The sequence below is a fragment of the Macaca thibetana genome, chromosome 1, assembly GCF_024542745.1.
Source record: "Macaca thibetana thibetana isolate TM-01 chromosome 1, ASM2454274v1, whole genome shotgun sequence".
In the NCBI taxonomy this organism is placed as follows: Eukaryota; Metazoa; Chordata; class Mammalia; order Primates; family Cercopithecidae; genus Macaca; species Macaca thibetana.
In genome coordinates this window covers 11,084,486-11,100,110 of record NC_065578.1, presented here as the reverse complement: position 1 = coordinate 11,100,110, position 15,625 = coordinate 11,084,486, and the positions used below count along the sequence as shown (strand labels likewise).

General features: G+C 49.0%; 1 protein-coding gene and 1 non-coding gene across 2 annotated transcripts in view; one reads left to right on the top strand and one right to left on the bottom strand.

Annotated features, from left to right (window-relative positions):
* MAD2L2 (mitotic arrest deficient 2 like 2) overlaps positions 1–15,625 on the top strand; it is a 407,166-nt gene that overhangs the window by 162,579 nt on the left and 228,962 nt on the right. The gene's annotated exons all lie outside the window — the stretch shown is intronic.
* Positions 246–364, bottom strand: LOC126944399 (U5 spliceosomal RNA). The gene has a single exon (XR_007722042.1). It is a non-coding gene; the product is annotated as a U5 spliceosomal RNA (small nuclear RNA).

The window sequence follows — 15,625 nt, the reverse complement described above, 5'->3', positions numbered from 1 at the left end:
TGTCGGTCAGTGGCCGGGGTTAAAAACCCCTGGTGTAATTAAACAAGCCAAGCCCCGTTCCTTGGTCAAAAGCAGTAAGCCACCCCAACGTGTCACGGTAGCAACTCCCCAGAGATGCAGTAGAACTAACTAACGCCTACCATAAATTCGCGTTTGTGTTAAACGCACTTCCAATGGCTGATGAACCCGCATTTCAGAGCTTACAAATTTACTAGCATACGTCTGCTTTTAGTACCACTCAAATAAGCCCTGCTGAAAAAGCAAGGCCTCAAAAAATTGGTTTAAAACTCAGAGTTGTTCCTCTCCACGGAAATCTTTAGTAAAAGGCGAAAGATTTATACGATCTGAAGAGAAACCAGAGTATGATCGTACGGGGCGGCACTCAGTTCTCATGTAACGACTACTCCCAATAGGCTAATGGTAACTTTCTCTCCGTCCAAAAAAGCTATTGACTTCTGCCTTTTTCTTCAGACAATTCTGAACAGCAATCTAGGTGTCGGGAAAGATAGGTTGAAGGAAAAAGGGGATAGTAATTTTAAAGACGAACATTATTTGGTGCACAATGCATTGTGGGTATGCAAATAAAGCCTCTCCAATCACGCTCCAGTTTCAGGAAATATCTTAAATGTTTCATGCGTTTTAGCGCTGCGCCTGAGGCCACCACGCGGGGGCAGAGCAGAGTCTGGTCCCAGAAGACAAAGGCTGACTTTATCTGCTTTACTTACAGCGGCCGAGCTATTAGGTCGGTGCAAAAGTAATTGCGGTTTTTGCAATTTAATTGCAAAATTAACCTAAATAAACAATTTTTTTGAACGTAAAAAAAAAAAGGAAAAAAAAAATTATCTTGGCTGGACTCCGTGGCTCACTCTTGTAATCCCAGCACTTTGGGTGGCTGAGGCGGGCTGATCGACTGAACTAGGGGTTTGAGACCAGCCTGGGCAACATAAGGAGAGCCTGTCTCCAAAAGAAAAAAAAAAAAAAAATTCTTACACTTATAGCCACTCCAGGCCTACTGAAGCCCTGGGGATTGGGCCCAGCCCCCTGAGTCTGAACTCATCCTCCGTGTGATTCTGATGGAGGCTACATTGAGAACCTCTGTTGGGCAACTGTTCTGCCTGAAATACGGAGAGTGAGGAGTTTGGGAGACACATTACTGACTGAGCAGGGGAAGGCCTGGGAAAGGCTGTGAAATGAGGAGAGAAAAGGCCAGGGAAGGCAGCCTTTTCCCACCACCTTCCCACCTGGGGGATGGTGGCATAAAAGGAGGGGGCAGTGCAGGAGCCTGTGAAAGGGACTAGAGAAATTCAGGGAGGAAGAAGGAAAACCTGGACTGGGAGCCGTAGAGAAACCGAGGGCAGAGAAGAAGTTCCCTGGCTGGGCGCGGCGGCCCACGCCTGTAATCCCAACACTTTGGGAGAGAGGAAGGAAACAGTAGGTGAGGAGAGGCAGGAGATGGGGAGGGGGCGGTAGGTGGCTCCTGGTTGCAGAAGGGAAGGAGGAGCGGTGCAGGGGTCTCCCTGCAGTGATCCTGGTCCATGGAGCCCGGGCCCACCCCCAACCCCCATTCTCTCACTCCCCTGCAGCCCCTCCTTTGCTGGCCCCTATTTCCCTCCATCTTCTCACCTGGGAAGATCCCAGCACCCCATCTTTCCAGCCTCTGCTCTGTAGCAACTGAACTGCTGGAAAAATCCCACAGCAAGGGAACCTCGGATACAGGCCTCCAGTTCACCTGTTTCTCTCATTGGCTCCACTTCCCCACTCAAGATGTCCCTATTAGGCTGAGTGTGGTGGCTCACGCCTGTAATCCCAGCACTTTGGGAGGCGGAGGCGGGCGGATCACCTGAGGTCAGGAGTTCGAGACCAGCCTGGCCAACATGGCAAAACCCTGTCTCTACTAAACATACAAAAATTAGCTTGATGTGTTGGTGTGTGCCTGTAATCCCAGCTACTTGGGAGGCTGAGGCACAAGAATCACTTGAACCCAGGAGGCGGAGGTTGCAGTGAGCCGAGATCGCACCATTGCACTCAAGCCTGGGGGACAAGAGCAAAACTCCGTCTCAAAAAACAAACAAAAAAACAAACACACAAACACCCCTTTTAACTCTTCTCTCCCCTTATCTTCCTGCTCTGCAACTCACTGTGTCAGCCCACAACATCCCAGGGGCTTCCTTGAGAGGCCAGACACCCTCATCTTCCCAGCCCGCAGCAGCCGCATCTGCCTCGTCTTCTGCCTCCTCCTGGGCTTTGAACCCCAACTCCACAAAGATGGTGCCCCTTCCATGCAGTCCCCCAGCAGCACCCTCCGTGTCCCTCCCGCTGTGGTCGTCTGAATGTCGTGGCCCCTCACACATCCACAGGCTGAAATGTAATCTCCAAGATGATGGTATTGATATGTGGGGCCTCTGGGAGGTGATTGGGTCATGGATGGGATCACTGTCCTTATAAAAGGGTTTGAGGGAGCAAGTTTGTGCCTTTTACCCTCCCATCAAATGGGGACACAGGGAAGGTGCCATCCATGAGGAACAGGCCTTCACTAGACCACAAATCTGCTGGTGCCTTTGATATTGGACTTCCCAGCCTCCAGAACTGTGAGCAACAAATAAATTTCTGCTGTTTATAAATTACCCAGTTTAAGGTATTTTGTCATAGCACCTGAACTAGGACACCCCCCCCACTGGCTCATCTTCTAGACAGATAAGTAGGCTTCCTTATCTCCTAACCTGAGAGAGAGAGAGAGAGAGGGGTGAAGGAGGAAGTGGGGAAGGAAGAAAGACTTCCTAAACCTCATCACCATCAGCCACAACAAAGCAAAGCACTTTTACTTTGTATTTCTATTAAAAAAAAAATCTGGTGGAAATCTCTTTAGTAAAAAGAAACTTGGGGCTGGGCGCAGTGGCTCAGACCTGTAATCCCAGCACTTTGGGAGGCCAAGGCGGGCGGATCCCCTGAGGTCAGGAGTTTGAGACCAGCCTGGCCAACATGCTGAAACACCGTCTCTACTAAAAACACAAAAATTACCTGGGCATGGTGGGCGCCTATAGTCCCAGTTACTTGGGAGGCTGAGGCAGAAGAATCGCTTGAACCCAGGAGGCAGAGGTTGCAATGAGCCGAGATTGTGCCACTGCATTCCAGCCTGGGGGACAGAGCAAGACTCCATCTCAAAAAAAAAAAAAAAAAAAAAAAAAAAAAAAAAAAAGATTTCCAAACAGGGACTCAAACAGATGCCTCTACATGAGCATTGTTCATAACAGCCCAAAGATGATAACAATCCCAGTGTCTATCAGCTGATTAGTGGATAAACGAAATGTGGTTTATCCATACAATGGAATACTATTCAGCTGTAAAACAGAGGGAAATTCTGGTACACACTACATTGTAGATCAACTGAGGATGTATGCTAAATGAAAGAAGCCAGCCACAAAAAGGCATAGATTGTATGACTGTACATCGGTGAAATATCCAGAAGAGGGGATAATAGGAGTTCTTGGGTATTGCATAGAGTTTCTGTTTGGGGTGATGAAAAATTTTGGAAATGGATGGCAGTGATGGTATTATGACATTGTGAATGTTTAATTTATTTTTAGTTTTTAGAGATGAGGTCTTGCTCTGTTGCCCAGTTAATTTTTTTTTAAAATTTTTTTTTTTTTTTTTTTTTTTTTTTTTTTTTTGAGACGGAGTCTTGCTCTGTCGCCCAGGCTGGAGTGCAGTGGCGCGATCTCGGCTCACTGCAAGCTCCGCCTCCCGGGTTCACGCCATTCTCCTGCCTCAGCCTCCCGAGTAGCTTACAGGCGCCCACAAACCACGCCCGGCTAATTTTTTGTATTTTTAGTAGAGACGGGGTTTCACCGTGGTCTCGAGATCGGCCTCCCAAAGTGCTGGGATTACAGGCGTGAGCCACCGCGCCCGGCCTGCCCAGTTAATTTTTATTTTTTATTTTTTATTTTTATTTTTTGTAGAAACAAGATCTCACTATATTGACCAGGCTTAATTTGTTTATTTTTATTTTTTGTGGACCTGGAATCTTGCTATGTTGCTCAAGCTGGTCTCAAACTTCTGGCCTCAAGTGATCCTCCTGTCTCAGCCACCCAAGGTGTTGGGATTACAGGTGTGAGCCACCACGCCTGGTCCATTTTCCCTGATCAGGGACAATGCGTTGTTATGTGTGATATTTTGTGTGATTTGTTTGTTTGTTTGTTTGTTTTAGGTGGAGTCTCGCTCTGTCGCCAGACTCTGGAGTGCAGTGGTGTGGTCTCAGCTCACTGCAACTTCCAACTCCCTGGTTCAAGTGATTATCCTGTCTCAGTCTCCCAAGTAGTTGGAATTACAGGCACACGCCACCATGCTCAGCTAATTTTTTTTGTTGTTGTTGTTGAGACGGAGTCTCGCTTTGTCGCCCAGGCTGGAGTGCAGTGGCCGGATCTCAGCTCACTGCAAGCTCTGCCTCCCGGGTTTACGCCATTCTCCTGCCTCAGCCTCCCGAGTAGCTGGGACTACAGGTGCCCGCCACCTCGCCCGGCTAGTTTTTTTGTATTTTTTTTAGTAGAGACGGGGTTTCACCATGTTGGCCAGGATGGTCTCGATCTCCTGACCTCATGATCTGCCTGCCTCAGCCTCCCAAAGTGCTGGGATTACAGGCATGAGTCACCGCGCCTGGCCTGGTGTAAGATTTTAGCATATAGCCTGTATTAGTTATGTTAGGGAAATTTCCTTCTATCATCAGTTTTCTCTGTGCTGAGTTTTTTTTATCAAATGCTTTTCAGAATCTATTGAGATAGTTGTATACATTTTCTCCTTTGAATTCAGCGATATGGTGAATTACCTTGCTAGACTTTTGTTCTGTTCTGTTTTGTTTTGTCTGAGACAGAGTCTCACTCTATTGCCCAGGATGTAGTATAGTGGCAGGATCTCAGCTCACCATAACCTCTGCCTCCCAGGTTCATGCAATTCTTGTGCCTCAGCTTCCTGAGTAGCTGGGATTACAGGTGTGCACCACCATGCCTGGCTAGTTTTTCCGTTTTTAGTAGAGATGGGGTTTCGTCATGTTGGTCAGGCTGGTTTCAAACTCCTGACCTCAGATGATCCACCCACCTTGGCCTCCCAAAGTGCTGGGATTACAGGCGTGAGCCACTGCTCCTGGGCCATTGCTAGATTTTTGAATTTTAATTACTTTTGCATTCCTGAGATAAGGCCCATTTAAGTCATAATACATTTTTCCTTATAATTTGATTCTTTCTTTTTCTTTTTTTGAGACAGTGTCTTGTTCCATCGCCAAGGCCGGAGTGCAGTGACTCAATCTCAGCTCACTGCAGCCTCAACCTCCCAGACTCAAGCAATCCTTCCCCCTCAGCCCCCCAAGTCACTGGGAATACGGGCTAAGATTTTTTCTTTTTGAAAATGAAAAATGTGCCGGGCGCGGTGGCTCAAGCCTGTAATCCCAGCACTTTGGGAGGCCGAGACGGGCGGATCACGAGGTCAGGAGATCAAGACCATCCTGGCTAACACGGTGAAACCCCGTCTCTACTAAAAAATACAAAAAACTAGCCGGGCGAGGTGGCGGGCGCCTGTAGTCCCAGCTACACGGGAGGCTGAGGCAGGAGAATGGCGTGAACCCGGGAGGCGGAGCTTGCAGTGAGCCGAGATCCCACCACTGCACTCCAGCCCGGGCGACAGAGCGAGACTCCGTCTCACAAAAAAAAAAAAAAAAAGAAAATGAAAAATGCAAGACTCAAAGATCAAAACTATGTAAAAACATATACTCAGAGAAGTCCACTCTTGTCCCTAGCCCCTTCACCCAGTTTCCACTCATCCCCATTGTCAATAGTTTCTTTAAGAAAATTTGTTTACATTTTGTTATTTGTAATAGAGATGGGGTCTCACTATGTTGCCCAGGCTGATCTCTAACTCCTGGGCTTAAGTGATCCTCCCAACTCCCAAAGTGCTGGGATTTCAGGCATGAGCCACTGCACCCAGCCCATTTTCAATAGTTTTTTTTTTTTTTTTTTTTTTTTTTTTTTTGAGACGGAGTCTCGCTCTGTCATCCAGGCTGGAGTGCGGTGGCCGGATCTCAGCTCACTGCAAGCTCCGCCTCCCGGGTTCACGCCATTCTCCTGCCTCAGCCTCCCGAGTAGCTGGGACTATAGGCGCCCGCCACCTCGCCCGGCTAGTTTTTTGTATTTTTTAGTAGAGACGGGGTTTCACTGTGTTAGCCAGGATGGTCTCGATCTCCTGACCTCGTGATCCGCCCGTCTCGGCCTCCCAAAGTGGTGGGATTACAGGCGTGAGCCACCGCGCCCGGCTTTCAATAGTTTCTAGTTTAAATTTTCTGTGTGTGTGTGTGTGTGTGTGTGTGTGTGTGTGTTTTGTAACAATAACCACACACACACAGTTTGTTTCCTCTTCTTTTTTTTTTTTTTTTTTTTTTTTTTTTTGAGATAGAGTCTCACTCTGTTGCCTAGGCAGGAGTACAGTGGTGTGATCTCGGCTCACTGCAACCTCCGCCTCCTGGGTTCAAGCATTTCTCCCGCCTCAGCCTCCTGAGTAGCTGGGAGTATAGGCACCCGCCACCACACGTGGCTAATTTTTGTATTTTTAGTAGAGGCAAGGTTTTGCCATGTTGGCCAGACTGGTTTCGAGCTCCTGACCTCAGGTGATCCACCTGCCTCAGCCTCCCAGAGTGCTGGGATTACAGGCGTAAGCCACCAGGCCAGGCCCACACTTTTTTTTTTTTGAGATGGAGTCTCGCTCTGTTCCCCAGGCTGGGGTGCATTGGCAAGATCTTGGCTTACTGCAACCTCCAACACCCTAGGTTCAAGTGATTCTCCTGCCTCAGCCTGCTGAGTAGCTAGGATTACGGGTGTGTGCCATCACGCCTGGAGGATTTTTTTTTTTTTTTTTTTTTGAGATGGAGTCTCGCTCTGTCACCCAGCCTGGAGTGCAGGGGCGCGATCTCGGCTCACTGCAAGCTCCACCTCCCGGGTTTACGTCATTCTCCTGCCTCAGCCTCCCGAGTAGCTGGGACTACAGGCGCCCGCCACCTCGCCCGGCTAGTTTTTCGTATTTTTTAGTAGAGACGGTGTTTCACCGTGTTAGCCAGGATGATTTCGATCTCCTGACCTCATGATCTGCCCGTCTCGGCCTACCAAAGTGCTGGGATTACAGGCTTGAGCCACCGCGCCCGGCCGAATTTTTGTATTTTTAGTAGAGACAGGGTTTCGCCATGTTGGCCAGGCTATTCTCAAACTCCTGACCACAAGTGATCTGCCTGCCTCAGCCTCCCAAAGTGCTGGGTTTATAGGCATAAGCCACCGTGCCTGGCCTGAAACTTCTACTTTTAAAAGTAGACCTTCAATTCCAGCTCCATAGAGCATGGAATTGTGGAATCAGGGTACTTGAGTAAAGTCTGAATCTCAACCAAAGCCAGGGAGATCTGAAACCCAAGAGAAAATGCCAGGAAGCCCCGCCAGCTCTGATGAGGTCGGATGAGTGAAATCTGTTCCTGTGGGTACCAAAGCTCAGAATGTCAGCAAAGCAGCATGGATTGTGGGAGGCTTGCCTCGGGTCCCATCTGTGGGTTGCCAAAATGTCAACCTAAAATCATCAAAAGGGTTAGAATCTAATGTAAAGAGTGTTTATTCAAGCACAAAGCATGAGGATGGACAACCTGGAAATACCAACTCCAAAGGAATGGTCAGTCTTCCAAAGTAGACAGAGACAGGGGAGTTTTTTGCAGGATTATAGCATTTTTCTTTTCCTTTTTCTTTTTTTTTTTTGAGATGGAGTCTTGCTCTGTCGCCCAGGCTGAAGTGCAGTGGTGTGATCTTGGCTCACTGCAACTTCCGCCTCCCAGGTTCAAGTGATTCTCCTGCCTTACCCTCCCAAGTAGCTCGGACTACAGGCACCCGCCACTACGTCTGGCTAATTTTTGTATTTTTAATAGAGGTGAGGTTTCACCATATTAACCAGGCTGGTCTCAAACCCCTAACCTTGTGATCTGCCCACCTCGGCCTCCCAAAGTACTGGGATTACAGGTGTGAGCCGTTGTGCCCAGCCCTTTTTTTTTTTTCAGACGGAGTCTCACTCTATTGCCCAGGTTGGAGTGCAGTGGTGTGATCTCGGCTCACTGCAACCTCCATCTCCCGGGTTCAAGAGATTCTCCTGCCTCAGCCTCTTGAGTAGCCACCACGCCCGGCTCAGTTTTGTATTTTTAGTAGAGATGGGGTTTCACCATGTTGGCCAGGCTGGTCTCGAATTCCTGACCCCCGGTGATCCTCCCGCCTTGGCCTCCCAGTACAATTATAGGCGTGAGTCGCTGTGGCCAGCCTTTTTTTTTTTTTTTTTTTTCAGATGGAGTCTTGCTCTGTCACCCAGGCTGGAGTGCAGTGGTGTGATCACAGCGCACTGGAGCCTCAACTTCGCTGGCTCAGGTGATTCTCCCAGCACAGCCTCCTGAGTAGCTGGGACTACAGGCACTCATGCCACCACACTGGCTAATTTTTTGTATTTTTTGCAGAGACAGGGTTTTTCCATGTTGCTCAGGCTGGTCTTGAACTCCTGGGCTCAAGCCATCCGCTAGCCTCGGCCTCCTAAAGTGCTGGGATTACAGGTATGAGCCACCCTGCCGAGCCTTTAAAAAGTTACTGTAAATATATTTGACATTTTGAAATTCTGTGTGTCAAAAATAATCAAGCAAAAAGGTGAGCCTCCCACCAGAATAATACTTGCAATACACCAAAGGTTAAAAAGATCGAGACTATCCTGGCTAACACTGTGAAACCCCGTCTTACAAGAAATACAAAAAAAGCTGGGTGCGATGGCTCATGCTTGTAATCCTAGAATTTTGGGAGGCTGAGGAGGGCAGATAACTTGAGCCCAGGAGTTCAAGACCAGCCTGGGCAATGTGGTGAAACCCCATATCTAAAAAAAAAAAAAACAAAAAAAAAAAAGAAAAAGAAAAATTAATGAGATCAGTACTAAACTGCAATAGAAAATCATCGATAGCAGAGAGAAAAATTTTCCAGAAGAAATGTACATGTATAATAAATATGTGAAAACCTGTTTGGTCTTACTAGTAATCAGAGGAATCCAAATACAAGCAACTCTGAATGTCACATCCCATCTATTACATTAGCAAATACTTTTAAAATATAAAATTCAGAGGCAGCCATGGTGCAGTGAAACAGGAACGCAGATACCATAGGTAGAAATAGGAACTGGCCCAATCTTACTAAAATGTCACTTTATGATATGTATCAAGAGCCCTAAAAAAAAGTGTTTTTTGAGACAGAGTCTCGCTCTGTTGCCCAGGCGGGAGTGTAGCAGTGCCATCTTGGCTCACTGCAGCCTCTGCCTCCAACGTTCAAGTAGTTCTCGTGCCTCCATCTCCTGAGTAGCCGAGACTTACTACAGGTGTGCGCCACCACGCCTGGCTAATTTTTGTATTTTTAGTAGAGACAGGGTTTCACCATATTGGTCAGGCTAATCTTGAACTCCTGGCCTCAAGTGATCCACCTGCCTCAGCCTCCCAAAGTGCTAGGATTACAACTGTGAGCCACCACACCCAGCCTAAAAAACGCATTTTAACAGTTCATATATGTCAAGCCAACAATTTCACATATGGGAATACATCCTAAGGAAATAGAAATATACAAAAATGTTTGTGTGCAAAGAAACGCACTTTTTTTTTTTTTTTGAGATGAAGTCTTGCTCTGTTGCCCAGACTAGAGTGCAGTGGCGCCATCTCGGCTCAGTGCAACCTCCACCTCCCGGGTTCAAGCGATTCTCCTGCCTCAGCCTCCTGAGTAGCTGGGACTACAGGCGCAAGGAACCGTGCCCAGCTCATTTTTTTGTATTTTTAGTAGAGACGGGGTTTCACTGTGTTAGCCAGTATGGTCTTGATCTCCTGACCCCATGATCCGCCCACCTCGGCCTCCCAAAGTGCTGGGATTATAGGTGTGAACCACAGCGCCCGGCCAACAGTAATTTTTATAATCAGAAGAGTAAAAAGAACAATGATATTGAAAAGGGAGGAAAAGAGAGAGAGGGAAGGGGAGAGATGCGGAGATCAGAAAGAGCTCACAAACAAGGGCATCCGACTGGGGAGGGGTCAGGAGCTGAGAGGGGAAGGTAAGGGCCCAGAAGTGGAAGGGGGTCTTGCTAAGGCCCCTTCATGACGTCACCTGAGTCTTTGGGGCTGCAGTTTGCAGCATGCTTCAACCCTGGGGCTCCACCCCTATTCTCCCAGCTCTCTTCTCTCTTGTGCCATCTCTTCCCATTTCCAAGGAAGGTGGCTGCCCCTGCCAGATGCAGACGCGTTGCACCGACCTCATTGTCTAGCTTTAACTAACTTGAAAGCAAGGGGTAGGAGGGAGGAAAGAAACAGAGTCCCCTAGGAATGTTAGAGGCAGGGGGATAGGAAATTCTGCAGCCCAGCTGAGATCGGGAACCTGTTGGGTTGGAGGGGATAAAGCATAAGACCAAAGTACAAATAGTGATTAGATGGGTCCGCCTGTGATGCCTGCTCAGAGGCACTACAGTGGTCCTAGAGAAAGTGCTAGAGACATTTTTAGGAGACAGAAAGCAGGATTTGATCACCCAAGGACAGAGACTGAGGGAAGGAAGAGCTTGGGGGCTCTGTGCCGGTGTGAGCCCTTGAAACAAATCCTACGTAGGGGATTGTTCGGGGCTGGGAGTCTCAGGGAGTCCAGGGCTGAGTCCTGGCCGTGAACCCCGCGGGCGCCCGCGTTTCAGCACAGGGGACAGGGGCCGACCTCGGATCCAGATGGGTCCTCAGATCACTGGCGATTCCACGGCCCCGCTAGTCCCTGGCCCCCTCCCTGGCCAATCTCAGCCCCAGCGGTTCCCTTGAAGACCTCCGTGGCCCCTCCATCCTGGACTCCCTGGTGCCCGTGCTGCGGCTCCCGTGCACTTGGCGGGTGATGCGACGGGGGAGCCAACCTGGAGCGCCCTCAGGTCCCGGCAGCCAAGAAGGGGTCTGCGATCTGGGGTAGGGGCAGGAGAGTATCCAGTCTTCCCCCAGGTCCCCCCGCTTGGCTCAGCTTGGACAGAGTGTTGCCCTCTGGGGATGGCGCAAAGAGGAAAATGCCGAGGTGAGAGCAGGGAGGAGGCCAGAGGCACCCTAAGGAGAAGCCGGGGCCAGCACAGGTGCGGGACGTTGTCCCTGCGCGCCCAAGCGCACGGCCGGCCCTTCCGGAGACAACCCCCTTCTCAAGCGCAGCCCGGACCAGTCTCTCTCCACCCCTCCCCACGCCCCGAACCGACCAGCTTCCATCGCCCCAGGGCGCTGGGAGCCAGAACCAGGGCCAGGGCAGCCTAGGTCCCTGAGTCAGCCCTCCCATGGCTCAGCGGCTCCAGAAAATTCGATACAGCCCCCCACCCCAGGTGACCTCTAAATCGCCGGCAGAATTCGTCTCTGGCCTGAACTGTGCCCGGCTGGGACTCGGCCCTCCCACCGCTCCATGGAAGCTTCTGCATGATTTACATCATTTTCCCCTTGGCTTGGGAGTGCACATGTGACTCCGCCATAGATTTACCTTCCTTTTTTCTTTCTTTTTTTTTTTTTTTTTTTTTTTTTTTTTTTTTTTTGAGACAGGGTCTGGCTCTGTCGCTCAGGCTGGAGTGTACTGGAGGGATCATGACTCACTGCAACCTCCGCTGCCTGGGCTCAAGGGATCTTAGCTTCCTGAATAGCTGCACCATGGTGCCCTGCTAAGTTTTGTGTTTTTAGTAGACAGGAGGTTTCACCATGTTGCCCAGGCTGGTCTTGAACTCCTGGGCTCAAGTGATCCTCCTGCCTCACCTCCCAAACACACAAAGTGCTGTGATTGCCGGCATGAACCACCATGCCCTGCACTTTCCTATTTATATTTGGTTTAGCCATAGAAAACTAGTCTGCATTTCTCAGAAGACACTTCAAGAGAGGGAAAGGTTGACAAAAACATGGCATGTGAAAAAAAAAAAAAAAAGAGGTGCTTATGGGGAGGCCTTGTGCTACTGGTAGCCACCCCCAGATCAAAAGCGAATGAAAAAGGCTGGGCACAGTGGCTCACGCCTGTGATCCCAGCACTTTGGGAGGCTGAGGTGGGCAGATCTCACCTGAGGTCAGGAGTTTGAGACCAACCTGGCCAACATGGTGAAACCTTGTCTCTACAAAAATACAAAAATTAGCCAGGCATGATGGCGGGCACCTGTAATCTCAGCTACTCAAGGCTGAGGCAGGAGAATCGCTTGAACCTGGGAGGCGGAGGTTGCAGTGAGCCGAGATTGTGTCATTGCCTGGGTGACAGAGCGAGACTCCATCTAAAAAAAAAGAAAAAAAGAGGCCGGGCGCGGTGGCTCACGCCTGTAATCCCTGCACTTTGGGAGGCCGAGGCCGGCGGATCACGAGGTCAGTAGATCGAGACCATCCTGGCTAACACGGTGAAACCCCGTCTCTACTAAAATACAAAAAATTAGCCGGGCGCGGTGGCGGGCGCCTGTAGTCCCAGCTACTCCGGAGGCTGAGGCAGGAGAATGGCGTAAACCCGGGAGGCGGAGCTTGCAGTGAGCCGAGATGGTGCCACTGCACTCCAGCCTGGGCGACAGAGTGAAGACTCCGCCTCAAAAAAAAAAAAAAAAAAAAAAAAAAAAAAAAAAAAAAAAAAAAAGGAGCTAATACTGGGATTACTATATCAATGTTAACTATTTTTTACTCCTTTTAATCCTCAAAAAGATCCTAGGAGTTAGGTTTTATTATTACCATCCCACTTTACAGACAAGGAAAATGAGGCACAGATTGGTGAAGACACACAGTTAGTAAATTCCAGAATCTAGATTTGAACCCAGGAAGTCTCTCTCCAGAGTTCATGCCCTTAGCCATGACGTTACCCTCCATTATTCATAATCGAAAGACTCCCATTTCCTGAAGTCCTCCCATGGGCCAAGGGCTTTTGATGTGGTTTGGCTCTGTGTCCTCACCCACATCTCATCTTGTAGCTCCCCCAATTCCCACATGTTGTGGGAGGGACCTGGTGGGAGATGATTGAATTATGGGGGTGCATCTTTCCCCTGTTGTTGTCCTTGTGATAGTGAACGGTTCTCACGAGACCTGATGGTTTTAAAAAGAGGAGTTTCGTTTGAGACCAGCCTGGCCAACATGGTGAAACCCCGTCTCTACTAAAAATACAAAAATTAACGGGGTGTGATAGCACGGACCTGTAGTCCCACCTACTTGGGAGGCTGAGGCAGGGGAATTGCTTGAACCCTGGAGGCAGAGGCTGCAGTGAGCTGAGATGGTGCCACTGCATTCCAGCCTGGGCGACAGAGCAAGACTCTGTCTCCAAAACAACAACAACCCCCCCACCCGCCAAAAAAAAAATGAGAGTTTCTCTCCACAAGCTTTTTTTTTTTTTTTTTTTTTTTTTTTTTTTTTTGCCTGCTGTCGTCTTATGTGGGTAAGATGTGGCTTGCTCCTCCTTCTGCCATGATTGTGAGGCCTCCCAGCCATGTGGAACTGTAAGTCCAATAAACTCTTTCTTTTGTAGATTGCCTAGTCTCAGGTATGTCTTTATCAGCAGAGTGAAAATGGACTAATACGGTAAATTGGTACCAATAGAGTGGGGGCTGTGCTGAAAAGATGCCCGAAAATGTGGAAGCGACTTTGGAACTGGGTGACAGGCAGAGATTGGAATAGTTTGGAGGGCTCAGAAGGAGACAAGACAATGTGGGAGAGTTGGGAACTTCCTAGAGACTTCCTGATGGCTTTGATTAAAATGGTGTTAATGAAATGGACAATGAAATCCAGGCTGAGGTAGTCTTAGATGGAGATGAGGAACGAACTTATTGGGAACTAGAGCAAAGGTGACTCTTGTTATGTTTTAGCAAAGAGACTGGTGGCATTTTGCCTCTGCCCTAGAAATTTGTGGAACTTTGAACTTGAGAGAGATGATTTAGGGCATCTGGCAGAAGAAATTTCTAAGCAACAAAGAATTCAAGAGGTGACTTCGGTGCTGTTAAAGTGTTAAGGGCATTCAGTTTTACTGGCTTTTTTTTTTTGAGATGGAGTCTTGTTCTGTCACCCAGGCAGGAGTGCAGTGGCATGATCTCGGCTCACTGCAACCTCTGCTTCCCAGGTTCAAGTGATTCTCCTGCCTCAGCCTCCCAAGTTGCTGGGATTACAGGCATGCGCCACCACCCCCAGCTAATTTTGTATTTTTAGTGGAGATGGGATTTCACCATGTTGGTCAGGCTGATCTCGAACTTCTGACCTCAGGTGATCTATCCCCCTTGGGATCCCAAAGTGCTGGGATTACATGTGTGAGCCACTGCATCTGGCCAAGGTATTCAGTTTTATAAGGGAGAAGGAGCATAAGAGTTCAGAAAATTTGTTGCCTGACAACATGATAGAAAATAAAATCCCATTTTCTGAGGAGAAATTCAAGCTGGCTGCAGAAATTTGTATAAGTAACAAGGAGCAGAATGTTAATCCCCAAGACGATGGGGAAAATGTCTCCAGGGCATGTCAGAGGTCTTCATGGCAGCGTCTCCCATTACAGGCCCGGAGGCCTAGAAGAAAAAAGTGGTTTTGTGGGCTGGGCCCAGGGTCCCTGTGCTGTGTGCAGCCTAGAGATTTGGTGCCCTGTGTCCCTGCTGCTCCAGCCATGGTTGAAAGGGGCCAACATAGAGCTTGGGCTGTGGCTTCAGAGGGTGCAACCCTCAAGCCTTGGTAGCTTCCATGTGGCATTGAGCCTGGGAGTGCACAGAAGTCAAGAATTGAGGTTTGGGAACCTCTGCCTAGATTTCAGAAGATGTGTGGAAATGCCTGGATGCCCAGGCAGAAGTTTGCTGTAGGGGTGGGGTCCTCATGGAGAATCTCTGCTAGGGCAGTGTGGTAGGGAAATGTGGGGTGGGAGCCCCCACACAGAGTCCCCACTGTGGCACTGCCTAGGGGAGCTGTGAGAAGAGGGCCACCGTCCTCCAGACCCCAGAATGGTAGATCCACCAACAGCTTGCACAGTGCACCTGGAAAAGCCACAGATACTGAATGCCAGCCCATAAGTCCCAGTGAAAGCAGCCACCAGGGAGGCTGTGCCCTGCAAAGTCCCAGGGGAGGAGCTGCCCAAGACTATGGGAACCTACCTGTTGCATCACTGTGACCTGAATGTGAGACATAGAGTCAAAGGAGATCATTTTGGAGCTTTAAGATTTGACTGACTTGCTGGATTTCAAACTTGCTTGGGGCCTTTAGCCCCTTCATTTTGGCCAGTTTCTCCCATTTGGAACAGCTGTATTTATCCAATGCCCATACCCCCATTGTATCTAGGAAGTAACTAACTTGCTTTTGATTTTACAGGCTTATAGGTGGAAGGGACTTGCCTCATCTCAGATGAGACTTTGGACTGTTGACTTTTGAGTTAATGCTGAAATGAGTTGAAACTTTGGGGGACTGTGGGGAAGGCATGATTGGTTTTGAAATGTGAAGATAAGAGATTTGGGAGGGGCCAGGAGCCGAATGATATGGTTTGGCTCTGTGTCCCCACCCAAATCTCATCTTGTAGCTCCCATAATTCCCACATGTTGTGGGAGGGACCTGCTGGGAGATGATTGAATCATGGAAGCATGTCTTTCCCAT